The sequence below is a fragment of the Bombus terrestris genome, chromosome 11, assembly GCF_910591885.1.
Source record: "Bombus terrestris chromosome 11, iyBomTerr1.2, whole genome shotgun sequence".
NCBI lineage: Eukaryota > Metazoa > Arthropoda > Insecta > Hymenoptera > Apidae > Bombus > Bombus terrestris.
This window is the reverse complement of record NC_063279.1, coordinates 5945753-5973423: the sequence shown is the minus strand read 5'-3', so window position 1 is coordinate 5973423 and position 27671 is coordinate 5945753. Positions and strand designations below refer to the sequence as shown.

The 27671-nt window shown below is 38.7% G+C and overlaps 1 protein-coding gene across 3 annotated transcripts in view; it reads left to right on the top strand.

Annotated features, from left to right (window-relative positions):
- LOC100646794 (protein rhomboid) overlaps window positions 1-27671 on the top strand; it is a 490668-nt gene that overhangs the window by 229806 nt on the left and 233191 nt on the right. The window contains exon 1 of one of the 3 annotated variants that reach the window (XM_048410569.1): window positions 971-1014. The exons of the other annotated variants lie outside the window; for them this stretch is intronic. The gene's annotated coding sequence lies outside the window, so the exon portion shown is untranslated. Of the gene's footprint in view, window positions 1-970; window positions 1015-27671 lie in introns of those variants that run through there. 3 annotated transcript variants of the gene reach the window in all.

Here is a 27671-nt window from a genome sequence, read left to right as displayed (position 1 = left end):
AGGAGAAGATAAACATAAACGCATAGAGATTAAAGTTAAAATATCTTCTGTACTAATAATTTTTTCGATCCAAGTACCTTAATGCTTTTTTGCAAATTAAAAAATGCATCGAATGATTTATAAAAAGATGTGTAGTTCCATTAAAAAGAAAGCTATGAAATCTTAAAAGAACGCCCACCTGAGAGATAAGATCTGCGAGCATCGCAAGATGTCCCACCTAGAAACAAAGTGAGTTCTATCCGAAACGCTTTTTCCAATAACGTACAGCGCAGGGGATATTTTCGTGGATCGATTAAACTCAGACAACCTATATAATCCATACGTTTCACGTTATTACGATGTAAATATAGTGTACTATGCATATTATTGCGATGTAATAAAATTTTAAACAGTTTCATACAACACACATAATAAAATCTTTCTGCGGTTCGAACACCATAACGAGCTACGATATATCTTACCCCAGAGACTCCCCAAGGATTCAACCCCATAGTAGAATTATTCTTTGTAGAAAAAAATTTATCCTCTCTTACCCTCTTGGTCGCGTCAAAGAGTATATGGCCATGCAAAGAAGAGGAAAGAAAATTGAAAAAGGGGCTGTACACGCACGTGTTGACGCATTTCCTGAACTATACCTTTCCAGTGATGCCAACGAGAGAAAAAAAAAAGATGAGGCCGGTTGGATGAAAAATGGTGGGTCGTTCGATCCGCGCAATATGAATATCCTTTTAAATGAATCAAGGAGGGTATCCGGCCAGTTTTTCACGGGCCACCCCCGGATTATTAGGTGAGCGAAAAATGCCCCGTGCCATTGCTTGAAAAACGAGCGATCGGACAGCCCTGCCGTATTGATCGTTACAAATAGCGCGAGCCGGAGAAGAGCCGCGTGGATTATCCCCTTTATATCGAGCTATTAATATTACTTTCTGCAGATCTTCTTCGACCCTCTGCCGACTCACCGGTGTCCATTCGAGGTTGGGACGTCGAACAGGTCGGGCTTTTGCTCTAACCGAGGTGAGTTGTCGTTTGATCATCCACCCTTTTCTCGTTCTCCTTTCCTTGTTGATGTTTTCCGTTCCCCCGCTCGTTCAATTTTAGGTGGTTGAAAACGAAAAAGCGCGCTGAGGCTTGGCGCGAACACTGAGAAATCCAAAGTACAAGTACGTAAGTGGTAATTCCCTACTGGCTGCGTACATACTTATTATAATTCTATGGAGATAGCAGTTCAGTTGCGCTTTTATTATATACGTATATTTAATTTTATATTTCCACTAGTTTTTGCCTGTACTTAGTATCGTGGACGAGGAGCCTGGAGGGTGTCGTGCGAATTATAAACAAGCGGTTGCTGAGCATGTGCGTGGTGGGGTTAAGACAAAAGATACGAGGCTAAGACAAAAGACAAGGGGTTGCTAAGGGACGATAAACGAATTAACAGCAGTATGAGCTGAGAAGCCAGAGAGTGGGAATTGCGTTGTCGAGATAGTGTTGCTAGCGTTGTTGAGAGAGAGCCGAATCCGTGGTGACGAGAGTTGCTAATTAATTATCTAGTTGTCTTAATTATAATACGTTGTTGTGATTAGTTCGTGTTAAATAACCCTCGATTCCTGTTTAATCAGCATCTGTTTAATCCATTTATCATAAATAAACTATAATAAACATAGCAGTACAAGATACTACAATACGTTTTTGTACTTTGTCGACGTTCTGTTTTTATCCTTTATGACTCATTTACTGTGATAATCGAGACTGTAATATTGGCGGTATATAACGACGGTGGAACGCTGAGATGGCTGGATGGTAAAAGAAAAAAGAATCGAACGCTGAATATATTTCTCATGGTAGAAAGGTCAGAAGGTAAGAGACACCGTAGACAAGGAACTTTAAGTGCACCTTATGCAATCAGAAAATAATAGATTCCCCTGAAAAAGAAAAAAGAAATACGGTAGGGTATGTTGCAACGAATAGTGGTACAAGAAACGAAAGTTATAACGAACAGTTGCTAGGAATAAAGTGAAAATGTTACAACGAACGAACATGTGATAAACACGGAAAAGGTATTGTTAATCACCACTGAATACATGGTACACTTAACTGAATTGATGCTGCAACAGATAATATCTTTAGTGCCACTTAATTAATTTGGTTTAGCATATCTCATTATACTTGACTGAAGATCCCACGAGCACGTGTAAAACCGGCTATTTAAAGCTGTTGAAGTAACTACTTCGAGAAAAACTCTACATCTTTATTTATGTATATCCGTGACCTGGTGACTGCTATTACGCAGAAATATTCCAAATAAGGAAAAGTGCATATTATTGTACCCTTGAATACACATTATGTTTTGGGTTGCAAGGTCTAGCAACAAAGAAAATAACAAACAGATTTCTATTTGTGTTCCCTGTAGCCTCTAGCCAAAGCTATAAGCTTAACTTTTTTGGTCTTTTTGTTATAAATATATGAACGTGCTTCCTATTATTCCATTGTACAGTAACACTAAGAGAGTAAAGATCTGAATCAGCATAAACTTATACTTATACATTATACTTATATTAATTTAATTATTTCAATATATTTTTCTATTACAAATTCATCCGTTCATTCAACAAATTCATTCGTTCTTCAATCATTTAACCTCGACCTCGATAGAAACTACAAGATGTTTCGCTAAAATCGAACGTTTCTATTATCACTGCTACTATTTATTAACGATAAGAAAATCCGACTGAGAAGATTTTCGATGGTTTAAAGGCGAGCATCTACCGGCGGTTGAAAGAAACGTACATCGAATCCGCGTCAAAAGAAAGCTTATTCTTTTTCAGGACAAGCTTCTTTCTTTCTTAATACAAACGAAATGCGCTATTTTTCGTAGCGCACGTCGAAGGGCGCAAGAGTTGTACGCGTGATACATTCGTTTTTCAAAGTAAGGTCTCGCGTGGCGAACTGTAATAACAGGTAGAAATATTTGCGCACAGGAATTATCGCGTGTATATGTGTACGGTAACTTTAAGCGTCGCCGCGTTGAAACGAGTGTCGTTTGTCGCGTCTTTTGTTTTTCGATTTATCGTTGAACATTACATGCCGCAAAGGGCAGCGAAACACTAGGGGGTTGAGTATGCTTTGCTTGTAGGAGGAAGTGTTGCCTCTGGGCGTTTCGTGTTGATGATGCAGAATTGCATGGTTCCGAGTAAGTACATGGTTTTAGTAATGAAACGGTTACATTCGTGTTAATTCTGATTTGTTTGTGCTGGCTTCCTATCTCTCTCCATCTCTATTTATTCTTTCTTTTTGATTAATGCCTTTCTATTGTATGTAATTTAGTTTAAATATCACGTAAAAAGTGGCGTTTTAATTAAAAGCTTGAAGCGCCGAACGATTAAATTTACATGAAATTGCAAATTTCAGTTAGACTTCTTGCCGATTTGTTACAATTGTACCGCATACACTGCCGTGTAATTAACGTTCGTATATTATTCCCATACATTATTAAACGTAGAAATTGCGTACGAATATTCGAGTAATAATTCCTGTTTATAAATATATTTAACAGCGAAGTCGATTTGCATAGAGTTTTAATGTCGCCAAGATGGCAACGCTAACTATAACGAGTGAACGCGAAATAATTAAGGAGTTCGCGACTAATAAAAATGTAACTTCATTAGAGATGAAAGTCGGTATGGACGAGCCAACAATTATTTATATATAAATACGCGAACGTGCTATTAAAAGCTACTTACACCAGACCGACTGTTACGTTTCCTTTCTATAAATCTTTATCTTACCTAGTATCGTACGTGCTTTGAATACCGAAACGACATATTGATGTACTACGAAATTTTTAAGCGCCTCAAGCTTTAACTAAACATTCTGAATCTGCATGAAACACGAAAAGGCTCGAAAACCCTTCGAGCTTTATTCAACGATACATACTAAAAAATAATATAATTTAACTGAAAAGATATTTACAACGTTTAATCCGAAATGAAACTAGATCCATGTATATTGGTTTATAAGGATGCTTCAACGACGAAGTAACGTAACTTAGCCTCTAGAAATAAAAACAATTTCAATAAAACACTACAAATAAGTTTTCGTATCCAGAGTCAGGAAAATCGAGCCATTTTTATCGACGTTACTTTCTCAAAACGCTTTTCAACAGTTCAACGTAAGTTTCAAACATCTTCTAAGTAAAACAAAATTGCTTTTAACGTTGGTCGCCGATACCTTCTCGCATTGAACGTGTTTTAAGTAAGAAAATTAATTATTCTCTTAATGTATAATAGCGAGACGATAAAAAGCATCGAAGCTAATGAATAAAACGAACCAGACGAAACAAGGGAACAAAAGAGGCGGATAAGATTATTTCGGGTATTTGTAAGCGGATCTTTTGTTCGAGGACTTTTGTGTCCGGGCTTCTATTTCGGCGTAGGGTGCATCAGAACGTGGAGCGTAGCTTTCGAGGTCATGCTTCTCCCTTTGGACGCGGCGTTTTCCCCCTGTACGAAAGGCCGCGAAACAGAAAGTTACCGAGAGTGACGAGTCCGCTGGGAAATTTCCAAGTTTCCTTTTAATGGAATTATAAAGAGGAGCAGGCGTGACCATGTGACAGCTGACGAACTCGTGAAAATCCCTCGCGGGTAACACACGACGCGTTCCGGACGCGTATCCAACCCGCCAATTTTTCACCGTAATTATGTCCGCCCATGTTTCACCCTTATTTGATCGTCCTCGTCGAATTACGCTCTGGATAATAAACAAACTTGAATCAGCAAACTCCAGTAGGATTTTTCGACATTCTAGTTGCTCGCCATTCTGCGTAATTTGGCGGTAGAGGCGGGCAGACATTGTAGAAATGTTCGTTGATTTAATCGTTCGATTGCGAAGTGTGAATTCTGCTATAGTTCGTTACAAGAGACGTGTGACGAAATTGTTTAACAACCACGTCGAGTTGAAACACGCGGAGATACTGTTAAAAGTAATGAAATATTAGATTGTCTGGAAAGTGTCTTTCTTTTACCTTCGTACAAACGTGAAACCAAATTTGTGAAATGTCGCGGTGTTTATCTCAACAGAACAAAATGGATCGTACGTAATTCGACAAAATAATGTGAAAGAAAAAACGTTGTGCGTCTATTATTTCCTCATAAAACGAAAGAAATTTTTCGGACAACCTAATACTTGTGATAATTTTCCGAGATGTAGAAAATCGATATATTATTAAGGAGAGATTATTTGAAGCGAGGAAATGACATTTCAAAAATTATTTTACATTGTTAGCAGATCGAATTTAGAACAACGATATTGTCAACTTGTACAGTTTTCTAATACCAGAAAATGTATTTGGAAAATCTTCTTTCTGTAGTTGCACGTAAGTAGTATAGTTATTAGGAACACGGTTATCCTTCGTCCGAACAGGTCGCACCTTTTCTACTTAAATAGATTAAGCGTGTTCCGGAAGCAACAGAAACCAATCGATAGAAACAAATTCATTCGTACAAAGTTGCTATGATTACGGTATATTAAGGCACCGGTACATTTAAATAATTTAAATAATATAGAACTTCCTACAAAGCTTCATAACAAGATCAATCATATTCGATTACGAAAATTGAATTTATAAACGTGTTAATACATAAACGTAGCGACTAATCGATACAAGCTTTGTAGACCATATTCCATCTCGATTTAACTTCTTCCATCGATGAATTAACAACAATACCGCGAAAAGAATTTACACTGTTGTTGCATTTACTATATAGCATTTACATATTTTATTAATCTCTTAAATTCAAGTATATCGAATTTCGTATCGCTTAATAATAATTGTAATATATATCCAGAAAATACGAGTACAGACACTTGATACCATCGAAACAAAATGCAAAGCCGGATAGAAAAACGTTCCATTGGGAAATACCGATACGTGCCGATACCTTTTGTAGCCGCTGTAAATACTTAAATCCTGTTAATTGGCGGTCACAGCGACCGTAGCGAAATTAGCCGCGAAATTAATCAACGTGATTTAACGTTCAAATTATAACGCGTCCATGTCGGTAGTCATTCGAAAGTGTTCCATGAGGGTAATTACAGATTGGGATCGCGCGTGCCAAGAGAAAAACGTATAAAACGTAAAGTGGATTTAACGCCCGAACAACTTTGCACTATAAATGCTAATGGCTCCGGCTCGCAGTTAGTTAACCACCTGGCCCCGTAGTTCCACGCGTCTTTGCTCAAGCCTGAATCAAGAGAGGGAGTCTTGTTCTCGGCTTACGCTGGGTAAACTCGGAACTCGAACTGTCTGCCGGAGTAAAAACAACTTCCTGCCTGGAGAAAAAATTGACGGACAGTTCAACGTCTTTGCGTTTCCGTGTAATACGCCCGTTATTTAATTCGTCATGTTAATAAATTAATAAACTAAATACAAGAGTAATTTATGGTGGAACTACCGACCCATTTTACGTATTCGTAAATACCAAATGTCTTCTATACGATGAGAGCGAGAAAGTGAGCATACACTTAACAAAAATGGCATTTGTATAACGTTGAATCACCTACAGATATACTTCCAGACAGACCTATGTTTTTTCGCTATTAATTTGTGGTCCTAAATGCTTCCATATTTTTTCCATCAACTTTCAATTTGTGCAACGTATTATATGTAACGACTTTCTTCACACGATATCGGCGAAAAATAAGTAATCATGTGTACGCCACGTGCAAAGCCCTCACGAACCGTAATAACAATCGTAAAAGGGGCCAACCCATGCGAGTCTTAATACGACAGCATTATCCGACGTCTCCTTACCTTCCAGAAGGTAATATCACCTAATATCACTTTGGGGATTAAGTTAATCGAAGAAACGAGGTCAGTGGTTCGGGATAGGAGAGAAAAATAGTTTAGATTTCGCACGTGGAGACTAAAAGCTCGACTCGATCATTCCGCGAGCAGCAATTTTCCGTCGATGCAAACGGACCAGAAATGAGACTGTAGATCATCGAGGATCGCGCGGTGTGTAATGGCATTACGTGGGCGCGTCGAGCGCGAAAGAATCGCGTGCCTTCTCCTACTGTAAGGTCGGGGCAGTCGGATGGCGAAGAAGATTGTCTCGAGGATAAGTCGAGGCCATTAAGGAGAGACGCCCCTCTGCTCTTTCATTAAGCTGCCCTTCTGACAGGTAGCCACGAAAGCTTCTCCTTAAACCGCGACGACGCTCGACTTTATTCCCGACCGCAATGCGGAAACGTGGCACGTCGACGGCCGTACAGCCGGACGTCCCGGAGAAAAGCACAGTGAAGAGGAAACAGCTGATCGATAACGGAGACGAATGTGCCGCTGGATACGCCGTTAATTGAAAATAATACGGAACGGTTTTCCTATCCGTATCACGATCGTGTTCTCTAATACACGTTCAGGCATACGGGATTAATAGGAGTCTAATCTAGTTTGGTTTTACCGTAACTGTGAAATTAGGTGTTGAACAGAGTAAGAAGAGCCAGATAAATTCTAGCTATTTTGTTCTAATACGTGTTCTCTAATACACGTTCAGGCATACGGAATTGATAGGAGTCTAATGTAATTTGGTTTTACTGTAACTGTGAAGTTAGGCATTGAACAGAGTAAGAAGAGCCACATAAATTCTAGTTATTTTGTCCTAATACGTGTTCTCTGATAGGCGTTGAGGCATACAGGATTAATAGGAATCTAATCAAATTTGTTGTTACTGTAATTATGAAGGTAAATGTTGAACAGCGTAAGAAGAACTAGATAAATTCTAGCTATTCTCTTCTAATACGTGTTCTTTGATAGGTATACAGGATTAATAGGAATTTAATTTATTTTGTTTATCGATATTGTAATTACGAAGTTAAACAACAAACGTTAAAATTGAACAGAATAGGAAGAATATTACTCGACCACGGGGAGATCGAGTATTGATTCGGTCGTGATTGTGTCACGCTATTATGTTTAAATATCTTTCACATCTTCGCTCCCTGCATTAATAGAAGGTATCGTAGCAAGAAAGATTCTTGTTCACGTTCCTCTTAAAAATATATTCTTCGATCAATGGCATCTTTAATATCTGTCCACTACATTTCAGTTTTTAATAAAAAAACATTTGCACAATACACGAATAAATAAATCACACGATTACCTTAAACGAATTTACAATGATATCGTACAACTATCGTTTAAATAAATCATAAATTTATAAAACCATCGCAATAATTTTATTTGTAGATCCGTTAAATTTCTCTTCGATACTGAATCAAGAGATAACTCACTCTATCGTTAATTTAATACCACTAGAATATTAGAAACCTCGATATTAAAATTGAACAATTCGACGAGAATCGCTTCTGTTACGAGTTCCTCGATTAATTCGTTTCATCAATTCGTTCGTATCTTCCTACCGTATATAAAACGATCGCGTAATTCGTTTCACTGGTCCGCGCATCGTTTCATCGTTAATTTCCATCCTGGCTAGGATATTGAAATTCTCGCTTTAAAAAAAACCAAATCAACAAATTCCACAAGAACCGTTTCTCTTGTAAATCCGTCGGTTAATTCAACAATAGAGAATTCTCGACAATTTCGTTGACTAAATCCACGAACGGTAGACAAAAGCGACAGCGATTGGAGGCCAGGGTCACGTGTGTCGGCTGAAAGGGTAGGGCAGAATCCGGTGGAACGCAGGTATCCGCATGTATATGCATTATGTAATCACCTTACGGGAGCGGTAAGGCTCGCTCGTTCGCTCGCGAGCGCGTGTAATCCTCGGCAGGTACGCACGGAGGACAATGGCGCATTAACCCAATGTTCGTAGTGTCGGTGGTGTGTAGTACGTCAAGACGGTCCAATGGGAGAGCACATCTCCACTCGTGCTCATTGTCAGTCGAGTGCCGTTGCCATTGTGCCATTCCTGGCGCACACTCACGCTCTGCCGCGTTTCACGTGTCTCCCTGTGGCGTATTCTGCCGCCTGTTGTGTATACTCTGTCACGTGACAATTTCAATATACTCCCGCATATATATCCTCGACTATGACGCAGCCGTCGGATCGCTTCCCATTAACACCTTCCGCGTCTACCGCAGCGACCGGTTTACGCGCTAAATTACAGACACGACCACTTTTTAAACCACTCTTTTCCGTCACCAAACTTTTCCTTCATTTTTACAGAAAACACATTCTGCCTACAAGCTGATAAATTTGAATACACCAGAGCCTCGCTTATTCTCGAACTAATAGGAAGACAAGGATAATGGAACTGATCGGTCTTACGATATGAAATCTTAATCGTTCGAGTATACGGATTAAAATTAGTCGACAGATTCTTCGAATATCTACGGACCTTGTATCTTTCTAGCTGCCAAGTCACATAACTTTATCGACACAAGTAACTGCATAGGTTTACGTTCGTTTTGTACATCGAAGCTGCTTTTCGAATATTAACGAATGCTTTGGCATTAGAAGTCACCTTTTCATTGCCACTTTCGTTCGCTGCTTCCGCTTGTACAGAATCGTCGTCATTGTACCGTATCTTGAATTGAATTAACGCAATAGAAATTAGTATAAAAATTGGCTAACCTCTGTGTGTTTACTTCGTAAAGAGAATTTAATTTGTTACATTGTTCGTCTCTTTTTTCTTTTTTTTTTTTTTTTTATTATTCGAACGATTTGAAAAGTAATGGACGAAATTGAGGCAGAAGAGCAATATGACCCGCAAAATTGACGCATCGTTCGAATATTTACTTAACTGAGTGCCATTCGATTAAGGGGTGGCAGAGTATCGAGAACCGATGTCCTAATTATCAGTTTCCTTCCCCAAACTCTATTAAGTTGACTTCGATTATAACTTGGTCCGAAGTTGGGGAAAGTTTCTCGCCCACCGAGGTCGCCCAGTCCTGATTACATTTGATTGTTCGAATAATGTACAGTCGGTCGCAATAAAGCCGTCAATGAGTTCCATTTTCGTCTCTTTATCACTTTCGCCGAACAAATTCGACAGCTTTCGCTATAAAACTTCGATCTATTTCGCCTATTCCCTTCGCGATACCTTTCTGTTTGCCATACTTCTCATTTTTCTATGTAAAATCTTCCTGATTTGCCATCAAAACTCTGCCTCTGTTACTTTACTATCGTTTTTCGCGCGGTAATCCTTCCTGCACGAAGGTAATAACGAAAATAAGCTTTAACGGGGACAATTCGTGACATAATTAAATTTACATAAATACGGAGATTCGACGGTGAATATAAAATACAATAGCGGGAATTTATCCTGCTTTTAAATGCCAGTTTCAGTTAATTAAAAAAATTAGTTTGCCACGTCCATTTGCCGAGGAGCGTGCCATTATTTTCTATAATTTCAACGATTTTGTAAAACGTTTCCTCTCTGTGTATCGCACGATTAAGATTCTTTATGTAAATTACTATAACCAATGAGTTTTACGTTCAACGTTATTCTTCTATTTCATGCAATTAACTCAGCTATGATGTAAACCGTCGTTTCATTTTTAGGACAAGCAAATGATCGTTCTTTGTATAATGATAAAATAGAATTTTACTTTTTAACGAGATAATTTAACCGACGTAATGACGTGTGTGCTTCGACTGATAAATTCAGTCGCATGTACAGCAGTTGCTCTTATAAAGTTGCTTTTCTTAAATAACTTGCTCCGCTGTGCTACTTTGATACTTTATAATTGAATGTAAACAGCGTGCATACACTTTCATGTTTGACTTGCGTGTTAATTTCCGCGGACGCAACTTCATATCCCATCCCTCGGTTTATCGCGATACCTGCCACTATATCAGGGAAAAACCCTTGAAATATTTCACGCAACTCCAACTTTCCACGTAACAGGAAGGTCGTTTCGTTCATTTTTAATATCGCCATTTATTCTCCACTAAATCGTTGATATATCGACATTTCAATAAATCCATAGAAACGTAACGTCCTGTTTGCCTTTGCGATCACAGGCGAAGATACGACAAAGGTGCGAGAAATATTCGATTCTATGGTTCGCGGAACAGCGGTTAAAGTAGCTTCGTTTAATTTCATTTAATTCAGGCAGCGAATATTCTGGCGGCGACGTACCTATTTGTTGCGCGAAGGTTAGCAACGCTGTAGACTCGCGCCGCGAAGAAAAAAGAAAGTCCTGTTAATGAAGGGGATAATGGATAGTAACGTTGATGAGTTTTAACACTCCGCCGAGTATTGTAATTCATTTCGTGTCGTTTTCTTCGTTCCCGCTCCGGGATGATCGATGAAAATTTCAGAATATCCCGAGAACGTTCCCGAATCTGGAAAATATCGCAAACGCGAGATTAACCTGGCGAATATTTCCGTTCCGTTTGCGGCGTAATATTTTTTTTTAAATATCATGAGATCGACGTCATCCCGTTTGGAAGTTAATTTATTCGTTCATCGATGGGAAAAAGCTCACGTACCTATAGATATGCCGACTAATTTGATAAACTTTATATTTTGTATTTAATATAAATATCTTCCTTTTTTTCCTTTCGTTTTATCTTATTAATGCCGAGTTGACATGAATTTTACGCTTTTATTGATGTGAAAAATAATATTTTTAATAGAATTTTAATCTTACGAAGCTTTCCTTCGATTTCCTTGTGGGTATCGTCTTAATATAGAAAAATTATCAAATTATGCGTTCTATTGTATGTAGTTCAAGGTTAAATTCGACTTTAATTAACTAAAACCTTGTATAATACGAGATAGTTCGACTTACTCTGGTTCATACGATGGTGTAGGGTTTCAATGCTTTGAAACTCAAGATATTAATCACATGTTCCTATGAATTTGCCTTTAGTTTCGTGGACGTGGTTATTACGTCGAATATTAAAGTCAAATTCTCTTGATCCGTGGATTAAAACGTATATTTCGTCCGGTAATAAATCTGATATTCGGATTCGATGTTTATTCGAGCAATTTCAGCAACTTATCGTCGGGTGAAATGTACAGTTTGACCCAGTGATTCTGAGAATTTGACTTTAATGTTCGACATAGTAACTAATGGCAAATTCATATGTGCCCTGGTAAAAAGAGGTTCAAAGTACAGAGAAATCACTTCTGACTTTTTCATGGCTTTCTTTCGGGAAAAAGTATACTCTTTGCAATGAGACCAATTTCAATTTCCTAGAATAATTATTATCTTCACAATTTACAACTGAAATCGTTTTAAGCTTCCACGATGCTGATATACTTTGATAATGGATTCTCGCGATAAGCGATCGTGTTTGAATTTTGCACTCGCAGCTTGAACATTTTCAGATTTTGCCCCGAAGAAGTAGATTGCAGTGTCCGGGAAAAATCGTGCCAAAATGCAAACGCAAAGAGCAAGTTCGAAATTGAAACACGATGGCTTGCCTCGGCAAGCCAATATCGAAAATTATTTATTACGCCGATAAAAATAGTCGAACGTCTTTAATCGATTTATACGAAGCACACGTCACGTATGATTACCGTCTCGAGTTGTCAGGTACACTTTGGTCTACGCACTTCGATTTACTTCTTCCTGGGACGATTCCGGAATTTTCTACTGCTTTAGACTTCCCTCCTTGACTCGCTCTCTCGAGCAGAATGCGCCTCCTTTTCGATCGTACGTGCCATGGGATCCAAATATTTGAACGCTGCGTAGGATCATCGGCATTCATCACGCGAGACCTTAAAACGCTTCTGGAAGGAAGGAAGGAAGGAAGGAAGGAAGGAAAAAAAGAAAGAAGTAAGTTTGTCCATTTGAACGATTCCTACTCCTCGTGACTCATAATATGGCTGCAACAATGGCTGAAATGATCTTACTCCCTTCCGAGCAATCAGAAAAAGTAGCCTCTGTGTGTTTATCTCGTTAAACGAATTACGATAGCGCGTTGAAAATCTAAATTTTATTCGACGATAGTATTAACAGGATCGTACATTCAAAGGAAACTTTGTTTTTGCCGCATTTCTCGTTTTTCATCTGATTTACGAATTTGTATATATTTGTAATTCATTTATTATTATTATATTTATATTACTTATATAAATTTATGTACAAGAAATTACTGATTATTTAAAAAGAAATTGCGACAGCTCGTTAGCGATCGCGTTGCCTGCTACCTTTTTATTTCGTATGCTTTGAACATGACAAACATACGTCGTATCCGAATGAAGCATAGAATATCTAAAACCGGAGCAAACTCCGAGATAACGATCTCTACCAACAGTCGGTATAATGAAATCATTAAGAAATAACAGAACCAAGGGAAGGAATAAATAAAAGCAGAGAGTCGGGAGGAATGAAGATTACACGTTGAAAAGAGAACATAACATTTTCGAGATCCGCCTCTCGAAGGAAGACGCACGAACCGAACTGGCTGGAGGAAAACGAAAAGAGGAAAAACTTTCCCAGAGATGAGAGAAATACATGTGCACATATTCATACCTTTAAAACGAGTCTCTTAATGGTGCATCGAAAAAATGAAGCGGCAAATGAGACCGAGAGGAGGCTTTGTCTTTCGAGAAATAATTTGAACGAGGGAGAAACGCGAACGAAACGTATGAGAACGAAGGGCAATGTAAGTAATCGTACACCGACTTTCGTCCTGTGGCTCGCGATGAAGATACCAAAAATTAACGGAATTCCAGCGAACAAAATTAAACGATAACAAAACGTCGTGTGTCGCGTGCTCGCGGTAATTTTATGTAAATTTCATCGAGAGCGAAGTGGAAAACGTGATGAACTTTCACGCGGTCGTGACTACGAAAGAAATAAGCTCTCGAAAAGATAGGAGGTCGCGTGAGTATCGGCATTCCATTTCGTTTAGCGTGGCCGCTTGAATATATTCGCCCTGGCGGCGATCTAAACGCTTAAAGGGGGATGCACGGTAATTTATAAAATACGACGACGTATCGATCACGCTTTTACACTGTGGCAATCGCCGTGAGCCAGCGGATTTCTCTTTTCTTCTTTTTTCTCTCTTTTTTTTTTAATACTTTCGCGATATTAATTGCAGATAATAATCGCGATGACACGCCCACGAGAATTAATCGTCGGTAAGCTCATTTCTTGGCTGCTTTTTGTCACGTACCTCGATTACTGATCCGCGACGTTTTCTGGTTTGCATGCTACGTTTCTACGTACTCCGTATATTTCGTTATATCGATTCTGCGCTTTTATCGAGTTGTTTCCACCTATTAGAACCTATAACTAACGGCTAAGTTATAGCGATTGAACGAACTTTTCGATTATCAGAATATCTGCCTGGTTGCTGAAAAAGTGATGGATTTTTGAGATTTAATTTTATTCGATGCCTTTGTATTTGAATATACAGAGGCTACCAAAGGTATTTGTACGCTATGGTTTTTATTACAGCATCGATCAGTTAAGTCGAATAAATACTACTAATTTATTCTCTCGTTTTCCTAAAAAGAAACTCTTCTTAGAAACAAGCAATTATCATCTAAGAAAATAATTCGGAATGAAAGAACAAAGTGGAAAAAATGATAGAGAGGCAGAATACCAGAGAGACACGATCTTGCTAATTGTAATCGATTTACAACCCTCTGTTACGTTTGCACCCTTTGACATCACTGCGTCGGTTTGTCATGGAACCACAGACACCTGATATCGATATATTCTAGTAGTATCAATCGAATAAAACTACCTTTCACAACATCCACATTTCATATTTTACGATATTTATAGTCGTTCGTTACTTTCAATTCGTCGAAAAGTTACTAAATTACTAGATTATTTCTTCGTAATTATACCGCTAGAAACTTCATTTATTTCAATTATAAATTTCGAACTTTATTTCAATTAACACCTTGGAAGAGAAAATGAAACCTTGAAACATCGAATGTTAATCATAATTACTCCATATTACAGCAAGAAGCGAAATAAGAAAATGGAACAACAAAAGCGAAAAAGTTCGATTGTCCCTTTTTCGTTAATGTTTCGCCGTATTATCCTCCTTCTCGTTCGTCGTAATTTCAAAATCCTACTAGAAACGTGATATTTATGTGACAAAAGCACAAGGGACGCTATTAAAATTCGTAGTAGACGCCGATACGGTGGCAAATTTTGAGACGCTGTCCGGCCAACTATTTCGCAAACGTCTCTGTAGCGTTATCAACATTAACCGGCCCACAGGCGCTCTTACGTTATTAAATACGATACGAGTTTTATCCTGATAAAAGTACATTGTGGCCGATGCATTTTTATAGTCGTGTATCACGTCCGGGACGTGCATCTTTTATTAACATTGTTAAATTATAAAACATTTCCACGACGGCGGTGTTCGTTAATTCTTTTCCCTCCTCTTTTTCTCCTTTTATCTTCCCTTTGTTTTTTAAAATTTTAACGCCCGACATGCTTTGCCGACGAAGAGAAAGCGTTACGAAAAAAGGAAAGCACAAAGAAATATGGCCTGACGCCATTCAGCATAATGTCTGCTACACTGGTTCACCAAAGCGCTTTCTTGTCGTGGAAAACATTTATAGGTATATCGCGCGTATGTTATACAAAATACTTCAAAATTTCATTAACACTCCCGGTAACAGCTTCCAGGTATTATATGATCGTATCGGTAGAGACATCAAACGTAAAACGTACTATTATACTGGCCTAATAAGATGTATTATATATGTATCGTATGTTTTGTATAAAACATTTCGAAATTTCACTAACTAATGAAACACGACTGTCGCGATTAATTGGTCAAATTTCAAAGCAATGTGAAAACGTATATATTGAACATATTACATAAAATGTCTTACATATCGACATATTAAAATGTATTATATATCGCGTATGTTATCGGGTGTATTGTAGGAAACATTTTGAAATTTTATAATTTTTATCATGAAATTTCATCTTGACGGGCTTGTCAAGTTTGTTTTGATAAAATTTCAAGCGAATCTGAAAGCGCTTAAAAAAGAGTTACAAGACATTTACTGCGAGCGAACATAGTAGAAAATTATTACACCGCGCTAGTAATCATCTTAAACGTGTAATTAGTATTACAGACGGTACACCGTGTTCAATATTTTGTCCTATTAATATAACGAATAATTGATCGTTGGGATATTTTGGTAAACTCTAGCAAACGTATAATCGTATTAAATATCTTATAACTTCTATGTACGTACATTTTCAGAGCGGTTTCAAATTTTTACCGATATAATAATGATGCTCGCGTCTCGTTATATTGGCAAGAAAATTTTAAAAGGTTTTCTACCACACGCATAATGTATTCATAAAATTTTACTACAAGTGTTCGAGTACCTCTACGAGCTACTGTATAATGTAAGCAACTCGAGCGAGAAACCATCAGGAGCTTAGATCGCTCGAATCGAGCAAGGACGCCTGTACAAGGATGCTTTAGCTTTTTTTAAAAGCGGAACTTTCGATCAACGGCTATTTATATATTCTTGAAATGTCAGCGCACGCAGCTATCGACGCGCCTGTTTTTGCGTAAACCGTGATAACTGTAGACCTTTCTGTCACGAGTATGAATGATTTAACGTCACCGAAGCCGATAAATAGTCGAGATTTCACGTAGCCCGGAATCGATTCGCGTGCCGGTCTCGTTAAATTCTTAAAATGCCAATCAGTTTGACGTAATATCGAAAAACGCCGGGGAGATACGCGCACGCGTTTGCTCGCGTTTATTTTCGCCTCGAGGAAGAAACTTGTTTTCGAAAATCGCTTTAATAAGGTGGAAGTTCATTATTCGCTTGTAACGTTTTCGAGCAAATAAAACTATACCATTCATTGATGTTTACCGTTTTAACATATTACATTACCACGTATAATTATTTGAGCGACTTGGAACGTCGATGTAGCTGGAACAATTGGAATTTGAAACAGATACAATTTCAAATTAATGATACGATCGAAACGATGTTCATTTTCCCAATGAACTGACCTTCTTAATTGAAATACCCTAGCTGCCGTTTTATTCGAGAAAATTGACGTTTTATCATCGTTTTCTACACCCTTTGTTTCTGCTCGTTCAATTAAAAATACGCGTTTATCATTTTATAACAGCCTGTACACTGTAACTTCGTTTAAAGTGTAAGAGACACGCGGAACTTTAAATAATTCAACGTGCATCTTGAAAAATGAAAAAAAAAACGCTAAAGAGAACATTTTAATTAAGAAAGACGGCAAAAAATCGTTTGTGTTGTAGTAGCAAAGAACCCTTAGATTTTACGCTAGAGGCGAAGCAAAGTGTAAAAGGTGCATTCCTGGAATAATTATAAGCTGTCCGCGGATTTTTATCCAATTATGAGAAATTTTAAGACAAAAAAACGCATACAATGATATACAAAAACATATAAAATAAGTATAATACTCTTTAATCTCTGCCTGGATTCTATTCTCTTAATTGTATTCGCGAAGATAGAAATTCGCGTAAAAATCTGCGGTCTAATTACAAGTGGCAATGCGTATATCCTCTTGAACGCGGTAATATTCTTATTCAATTTGTAATCTTCGAAAATAAGCTACAAAAAGTATTGGCACATCCGAATGTATTTATTGTAACATTAATTAGGTCCAAGTACCTGTATCAAATTCCGCATCATCTAGCAGTACCGTCTTGTGGCTACAAAAATTGTATTCTCTAAAAATAAGTCGAGAAACGCTTCATTGGAAAATAAGGTTGCGTGCCGATACCTTTTGCGGTCGCTATATCCATTCCGCACGTCATCAGCAACACTGGATCCTCTGACAATCGGAGGAAAACGACAATTTCGTTCATCTACGTAAAAGCATAAGCCAACTTGTTTCGAACGATGCGAAAAAGATTGAACCGACCCCGATAACTCGCACGCGTCCTTCCAATTTACGTTAGCCACAGGGATAATTAAAGAAAAACGACGCACCTGCAAAGTGGCACTTTTCAAATTATCCGAGTTATCCAATTACTCCGCGAAACCAGCTCTTACATCGTGCGAACGTTACGGAGGACAATTCCCAACAGCTGTCGTTCATCGTACTCGATGGTAATTGTAATCAATATCAAATTGCAGCGAGCAACCACCCTGTGGCCAAGATAAACGATTCAGAGTCACGAAAACGAGGACCGATACGGTCCTTGACGTAAGAAAAAGCCATTCTTCCCTTATCCTTTTAACATCGTTGAATCCTTCGCAATGGAATAAATAATCGACGCCGCTATCTGGTCCTTTCCCTAAGAGATCCGCGGCAAATTGGCTGCGTGTCACACGAAATTTCGTTTCCAAGTAAAAATGTATAATTGGTATTAGGGACGGGGCCCTCGTGGCGGCCTTGAAAAGACAAACGAGGAACGGTCACGAAGTTCCGACCGGAGGGTCTTTACGCGGAAATGAGAAAACGTCTGTCTTGCCCGCTATCGGGAATATTGCTTTCACGAGTAGAGTCCGTCTTTTCCCTTCGGTTTCCACCCGAGTTTCGGCCCACCGCATTTATTAGCGAACTGTCAGCTTCTCTACCATTCTTTCTTTTTTTATTTTTTTATTTCTTTTTTTTTTTAATTTTTGAAATAACTTGACTAAATTATTTCTGATAGCGCGGAGTGACTTTCATCAGATACATCTTTTAGTTGCACGCCTTTAGGTATGGTTTTTTGCGATTTTAATAAAAAAATGTTCTTTCTACGTTTTTATGATATATTAAAATTCTTCCTTGTGCTTATAATTTCAGTGTGCCATTTTACCATTGCGTTCACGAATCACGGTTACTCAATGAATCCCGTATCATCGCACTGCTTGTGTAATATTTGATTTTGCGATGCAATTGAAAGCTCCATCGTGCTTTTATTACATTATCATACGCTCGTTCGAATCAAGTGAATTAAATTTTACTTGCAAAAATCACTCCATTTCATTACCCACGTATCATTGTTATATAATATATCGTACCTTGTTCTTGGCTCTCCTTATACGATAAGTTTCTAAACAAACAAGTATTATAACTTAAGCTTAACGTAAAATCTATGTTACACTAAATCTATAAGTCCCTGTTTCTGACGTGCAACAATATCCACGATACATCCACAGATTAAAGGATGATTTATTCAATCTACAAACATATTTTATAACAATTGTAATTTTTGATTGTGCTCGTCCGCGCCAAATCTTAAACAAATATCGAAATTTGCATCTTCTTTAACCTCTTGCAAGAACAAAGTCTGCCCTTAAGAAAGTGCAGCTGCACGTGCAAAATAAAACGTAATTTAATTTATCGTGCCAGCCTAACAATGTTTCGGAACAACAAATATTAAAATTTAACTCTTCTTCAACCTGTTGCAAGTTACAAAATTTATCCCTAAGAAAATACGGCTGCGCGTGTAAAATAAAACGTAATTTAATTTACCGTGTCAGTCCAACAATGTTTCAGAACGACAAATATTGAAATTGAAATCTTCTTTAACCTGTTGCAAGTTACAAACTCTATCCTTAAGAAAATACAACTGCCCATGTAAAATAAAACGTAATTTAATTTATCGCGTCAGGCGAACAATGTGCCGAAAGACAACACAGAGAAAATAAAAGGGACACATGGATATCAATTTTTCAATTTGTTATGACGTGTCCCGATACGTACGTTTACGATAACGTAAAAATAGAAGGGGACGACGATGTTTCAGCAAACAATTTCACGTAGCGGTAAACGTATTATGCGGTAACCAGGAGGGTGAAGAGCGAGACGAAAGGGTCTAACGGAGAGGTAGCATTCGTGCTATGGAACCTTAAGAAAGGATTGCCGAGAGAAGCTGCCGTTTATCAGAAACGACCTCGGTGCGGCTGACAAGCTATTACTGCACGTGAGATCGCCTTTGCATCGAGATTGAATAGATCGAGACTGGCTGGAAAATAGGTAACGGAAGGCCAGTCCTGTAGCCGAGAGAAAAACGACCACAGAGCTGGCTTCATGTTAACCTTGTTGTTCACGGACTTGTTAACAATCGAAAGCATCGTAATACGCTTCCTTTTCCGACCAACTTGGTATCTCGATCCGTGGCATCTACTGGGAACGATAACGCGATACGTAAATAGAGTTATTACGAAAGATCCATTACGCATTTGTAAAACTATTTTCCGCCATGTCAATTTGCCTGTTTTCTAAGGAGAGATTATCTTCCCCAGTATACTATGGCTGATAAAAATTCCAACCAAAATTGTAATTCTAACGTAGCTGTATATTTAAGACCGACTTCATATTTCAACGAAATTTTACTTTTAATAAAGGCTGTATATTTTAGATTCGAAACTTTCACCATGAATGACGGATCTCTGATTCTTTGGATTTCGATCGTTTTGAGACGATTAGACGTTTTGAGATCTGGCGCAAGGAAGTGAATTGGTATATGACGAAACTTTGGTACAAAGCACAGTGTACTAATAACGTGATTCAAACCCGAAGAATCGCAAATGCTTCGGATCCCATATATACTTTTGATAGTGTTACTATATATTATACGAGAATAGACAATGACTCAGTGGTCAAATACTACAGCGTTCTCCGTGTAGCGCATGCTTGCAAATAAATATCGCGTAACTTCTATATTTATTCTCAGATTGGTTTCAAGCTCGATCGATATAATCGTGACAATAAAGTTTCAGAATGTTTCGTGTGAAATATATTCATGTCAGGTGTCTTCGAGTATTCAGATGCTTTTGTAGGCCTGTGTAATTACGTAGGGTAAATTTGTTACCGTGCAAAGCGAACGTAAGGAAGCACAGACAATGAGAAACTCGTCGTTCTTCGAATAGTTCGAGATGGTTTGCGAGCATAGTCCGTCATCTTGCTCGTCAAGTTGGTTTCGAAACGCGTTACCACGTGGTCAAAAAGAGCAGAACACGTTCCGACATTTTACGAGCATGACGCTCGTACGTTGTTTCGTGCTTTTACGACGGTTAGTTACTCACGCTTCGTTACTTACCTACTCAGCCACCCTTGGCAAAACGTGGCGTCGTTTCGTGCAACGTGTATCATTTGCGCATCGGCCCTCGTCTACGTCGCCGTAGCGGCCCGCCACTTAAACACCAGCCCTTCGTGACGCTTGCATTAACGTTTCAGCCCTTAAGTAGTTCAATGAGAAAAATGCCTTTCCGCCAGATGCGCTTAATGGCGATTTAATTTTTTTTTCACTCCGCCACTTTGCCGCTTCTCTCTTGATGAAGCCTCTTAAGCTGAAATTCATGCCGGCCGAAAATAATTTCTGACAGATGGAATTGATGTATTTTATTATTCGTTCGTTTGTCGTGAAAATTTGTAATGAATTATCGGGCAGAAAAATCGAAATAATGAAATTAAGATAGGCGACATAATGTGGCTTAAATCGATGCATTTTAATTCTAGAATTATTCCGTTCAAACAATTGCTTTCAATCCGAATGAATCGATTAAAATCGCATCGTTCCCCTATTGTTTTAAAACGAGATTTTCCATTTTCATACACGAGCGACGTAAAACTACGATAAATTCAATCGTCACGCTGTAATTCCACAATTATACGTTCAAATATTTTCAATAATTTATGAAATCAAATAAAGACAATCGTAACAATATGGACACGATGGAAATGCACAATACGACAGATTAATTGTATCAATTTTATGCCAAAGATTTTTCCTGTAACGTTAAAAATCTTTTCGCTCGTCGAAACGTTCGTAGAATTCGGTCGAAGGATCTAGAACTATAGCGGAATTAATCCCATCAATCTCATTTTCAGAACCTAGCAATTTATCATAATACAAATACCGGAATCTTACACTGATATTAGCATTTTTTGAAATTTCATGAAATCACCTGTATGGCAGAAAAAATAAAGAAAAAATCTATCGAGCAAAACCTTGGAATTACCTTCTACAACCGCGATATTAAAAAAAAAAAAGAACAAAATTCGATAACGCCGAAAAATATCAATAACGCGTTGTTGGATTAATCCAACGTAGAACTTGGCGCTCTTCTAAAAAATTTCATAGAGGAAAATTTACCACGCGATGGAGAGGGACGATCATCGCACCGGGACGTCACAAAATTCATCGAATATCATTCTACGTTATTTTATTTCGAGCTCGCTTCCGGTTAACCTATCGATCTCGCCATTGAAAATCTGTGCGAGTAGAAACGACAGGTTTTCGGATAACGGGGAATCACGACGCGGAAAACATCTAAGAGAAATCCTGGCCGATTTATCGTGCTCGCTCGTCTCTGAAAAGCGTATCGCGGCTTCGTGGTCGAGTTTTGTTCCTACCCCGTATGCATAGCCCGCATTCACTCGTCCTAGGGAAAAACAGGCTGGGCGCGGCGAGGCGTACACGCGAATGCTCTCGCTGGAACACGCTTCGTTCGTGCTTCCATGCACATCTCGCATATAGAGTGCACGGCCTGCGCGTACAGTGGCCCGCGTGAATGCATCACCAAAATAATGCACCGACTCCATTTTCCTCCATTGCCTCTCGTCACACGCGAACGACCGCTGGTTCGACGAGGGAAGCTTCGCTTTCGCTCTACTCTTCCAAGATTCATCTTCGATCCAATGGGACCGGGCTTTTAATGTCTAAATGCTCACCTATCAGAAGGTGTAGCTTTTATAGGAAGAGTATTTTCTTATTTGGTAATAAAGCTTGGTAGTTATACAGTGGTCGTTCCAACGAAACGTTTCTTTTTTTCTTTTCTTTTTTAATAGATTTTATGTTTGATTTTGATGGTGTGAGATTTTTGCAGTCATAGAAAAATGTTATTTAAATAGTACGATATTTGATACGTTTGAATCTAATTAAGTACTATGTAAGTATCAGAATACGTATGTACGTATTTTGGTTATGGCAATAATTTTTGTAGCCATTGTACCTGCTGCAGGAAATTAATGTTATTTAATTGAAATGAATCTTTAGCAGTTTCCATCTCTCTTTCTTTCTTTATTTTGGTTTCGCTAATGTTGAACCACGGATGAGCACGATTGTGCTCTTTGAATTGAAATGTATCAAGTCTTTGTTTCTTCTTGAAAAATACTCTTTTCGTTGAAGAGATTTTTCTTCCACGTTCGCATTCCACGTTCAAGCGGGAGCAGTGTTTGTCGAGGAGATTTTTTTTAAAAGTGCATAATAAACATACAGAATAGAGTAGAATAAATCGACTGATGAAAAATACCAGCAACTTTCCGCACAATTCAATAGCAAGCTATTGAATAACAAGTTAAATAATCGAAGAAAATTCCTCCATACGTTAGGTAATAAAAGGCAATAAAAATTTCTGTTAGAGAGCGTAATCGATCGAATAAAAAAATATTTTTCGAGACTGTTAGAAATAACAATTTCCATAGGATAGGAGAAATAGAGACCTTGGTGCGGGGAATAAAGTTTGAAAATTCTATTATTGTAGAGCACTGCACGAACTGGCAGACAATGTCTCGTGTTCGACAACGTGTCTCCTACAGATTCCGCACGGTCGAACATTCGTTTTTCTCGTGTCGATGGCTTTGCATTTTTCACACCCTCTCTTTCTCGTTTCCCTTTACGTTTTCCCCAGTCTTCCAAATCTTTTCCATCGTTGTGGAATACTATGCGGCCGCCTGTTTCTCGCTTTCCATCCCGCTATATCCGTTCCCTTCTCTCACGGCGAAGATCTGTAAATCGTGCGTAAGGTTGTCGTATCGATGCTCGTACGTGTCGCAACTGATTCTTTTCATCTCCCCCTTGTCTCACCGTGAAAAATTATTTCTCTCGCGTTCTTCCCAATTTGAAGCGTTAAATTTGGCTAAGTTGAATCGACTCGCGTACAAAACTTAACGCTTAAACAATCTATGTTTCTTTCTAATAATTAATGTATGTCGTTAATAATATAACACGCTCTATATATTCTAAAAATTTCAAATAAAAAATACGATAAATCATAGTTTTTGATCCTCGTAGAGAAGCAAATTGAATATTTGTAATATCGTGAACCAATTCCACGTTAAAACTATCTTTGCGTTCGATTCTCGGATTATACGCGCGTTTTTGTCTAACGTTAGTTACAATTTTCTCTGAAACGTCAATTATATCGATTAAATTAATAAGCCACATAACAACGATGGTAGGATTGTTCGCGTCTTATGGGACATCGCAGATTTATTGCGTATTTTCAAAAGGCTCGTCGTATTCGAATCGCGTGTTCTTTATATTCGATATCTCCATTAGTTGACCTATTTATGTTTTTCATAGAGCCTCGTACACGAAGGAGAAGATTCAATGGAAGAAAATATGTTTGGTGAAGCTATCAATGCTATTGCAGGAATCCTTGGAACTTGCATATCGAATGGAAACACAATTTTAATACGCGACTCCACCCTTCTTCGGACTTTTGTGTTTGAAATCTTACTTCTGGAATACACTCACGAAGTTCCTTTGAAGATTCTTTCAAAGAACAGCAACTTTCTCGACTGTACATAAATTCAAAGGCGCATCTGTCTGGTTGTTTGGTATTTCTTTTTTGAATCAAGTCGCCCTGCTCGATGGGTATTTGATATTCCAACCCATGCGTCGGTGCTAAATTTATTTGCACCCTTTCCTCCGCGTTACCGTTCAATCAGCCGTACGGAAAGAATTCCAAACTGGCCTGACCTTGCGAACAAAAGGATCAAACAATTTTTCAGTCGATAGTTTTAAAAACTGTTTTTTTTTTTTTTCTAAATTCGCAACAGCTAGTTTAAAAAATTTGTGCAAGGTTGGAACCGTCCAACAGAACCCTGCAACCACCGACGAAAAACAGCGGTACAGCCGATTGAATCAGGACTCTCTTCGCCAACGCACATCGAAGTTTGACGTACTAAATATCACTCGGCAACGCGTACGTAATATAACCAAACGAGAAGAATGCAAATATTCCATAGATTTATTATTTTTTTATTTAAATATATATAATTTGTACCGGAGATAGTACTTTGTTTCACGGTAGAACTCCGTTGGCCTGAATTTTTTGGGCTACAAACAGTTTACACAATTGGAATTTTCATGTAATATCCTAATGTTCTCCGCTACCTACTATTCTTCGTTCGCATAATAGGAATTCGCGTTCAGATAAGCGAATTGAATTGGCAAAAGTTCAGTTAATCGGACGTCGACTAAAATTTCGTCCCGACGAGTGCAGTAGGAATAAGTAGAATTCTAGCGCGTGCCGATGTGAAAAGGCGAAACTTAAGATGGTATCTTAAGATGTCGAAGCTGAGGTGCCTGGAATAACACCACCTTGCGTCTATTTCTCTGCAAAATCTCTGGAAAGGTCGATTTCCTTTTCCAAACGAACTCGTTGCCATGCGAAACCATCGGCATGTACGTGTTTCACGGTGAATATCAGTGCGGTAATTCGCATATTCACTGTCAAAATGTGCGTCCGGGGCCCGTGACGTATCGCTCCCCCGACATCTCTCGTCGTGTTCGCTATAATAACCGTAATTAACGAGCATTCGATAGGAAGGCCGGGAATCGAGACATGGCTGCGGGGCGAGAAGATTTTCCGCTTTGGTACGTGCTCCGGAATCCTCGAGAGGAAGTCGTCGAACGAGCGGCAACGAGCGAGTAGAGCAAAGAGGGTGGACGAAGGGGTTGCCGGCGGTTGAAGGAGGTTGAGTTGTAGAGCAACGAAGCATAGTGGCTCCGTGGCGGCCGGCACACCGCGAAATTGCGGTAATTTCGTTAGCCGCGCAAACCATGTAATGAAATAAAAGCGCCGACGAGGATACACTACTATGTATTCCATAATGGTACGGTTTTAATAGTCGCCATCCGGAAGGAAGCAGCTTTTTATCTCGCCCCACAAAGGCTTATCCGGATACTCTTCCCTTCTGAGTTTTCCATCTTCCCTTCTCTTTCTCCCGTGCTTGCTCTCTAGACATTTTCTTCCTCTATTTCCCATTTCCATCCTCATTCAACCTGTATCCACGGTGCAAGACCACACTTGCCGCGGACCAATCTCGCGTCTTCTCTCGGTCATGCCTTCTTCCTTCTTCCCAGACTTCGTTTATAGTCCGCTTTAAACTCTATTTTCGCGATCTGTAGCTTCGTTCTTTTCTTTTTCTTTCCTTTTTTTTCTTTTTTTCTCCTCCACGATCTAACCGGCTATTTGAATTTTATAATGCGGTTTAACGATAATGGCAACGGTATATTATGATGGTGCGTTATTAACGTTTAAACAAGAGGCGTTTCACCGCTTCGTTCCTTTTTTTTTTTCTTTTAATCTTCGCTCGCACTATTTTCCGCTCGTTATCGCAGTGTTTGCGCGACTCGACGTATTTTTTTCTTCTTTTTTTTTGGAAGTATTTAGAGAGATCGTTCTCATCGTCGGTAAAAGGATTACGCTTAATCGAATTCGAAACGATTGCTTATCGGCGACGCTGTGATTGAAATCGCGCTGGATATTGAAATTGAAGTTTGCAGGATTCGTGTCTTTCGGGAGATTAAACGGAGTATTTTAGAACGTAGATAATTTCCCGAAATTACTAATTATCGTTAATCTCTGATTTACTATTCGCGCAATTTTCTTCTCTGTGTTCGCTCTTCAAAAACCGGATACGTTTTTTAACTTCGTTCGTTCTTCCCATTCGCTCGTTGGAGATTATTAAATTACTAAATTTGTTCGTAAACGTATTGGCGTATTTGACGTAACGATCGACAATCTGTCTTGCATAATAATTGTCTCTAAGGCGACAGAATATTGGCTAAACCACAGCAATGTTATATAAACAGAAACAAAACTAACATTCTTCTTATTTTTCCGCAGTGAGACTTTTCATCTTCCATGGTACGCATAAGCGTGATATTTCCTATTCTATGGCGACAAGTGCTACCCACAATCTTCCCACAATTAAAGTTCAACACTAACTCGATCAACGATGATCTTTAGCCCCTTAACCTACGATTTACGTTCGAGAATTTTGGACCGAAAACGTAAACAAGCTCGCGCAGCCATTCGCACGTCTTGTGCAGTACGTACTACGGGCTATGCCCTTATTATTTACGTTTGGTCCGATCATCTACTACGGGCTATGTCCATAATATTTACGTTTGGCCCTATCAGCGTACTACGGGCTATGCCCGTAGTTGTAGGTTAAGAGATTTGAACAAAGGTATGAAAAAATACTACATCTATGGATTTAATATATACTGTTGACAATTGTGGATCTTAATCGCCGAAATAAATGTATAGGAACATTTAAATTACACTTAGAATTGATATGAAAATAATTTCAGATTTATTTATTATGCGATGTACAAGATACTCGTCGATACACATTTGCGTGTCTCGGCACTCTCTTTGCCTCACCATCTTCTTTGCCACACTACCAACGGAACAGTTGCATTCTTCTGTTTTACGAGACTATTTTACTCCCACACACTCATATTCATATATTTGTGTCACTACTACGCAGCTAATCTAATGTAACACACAAAATTACTTGTATATCAATAAATACGTATACGTTTAAAAATTCATCATATCCAAGGTAATGCGTCGTAAACGATCATCAACCGGTATATCGCAATTTAAACTCGTTAATAATTCTCAAAGTAACGACCTCGTCTGCATACGGCGAGGGTGGGTCGACCAACGCGAACCTCAAGTTTCCAAACACAAGGCGACCAGCAACGAGGCTGGCGAGGGTGCAAGCGTAGAAAAGGAGGGTGGAGACCGTAC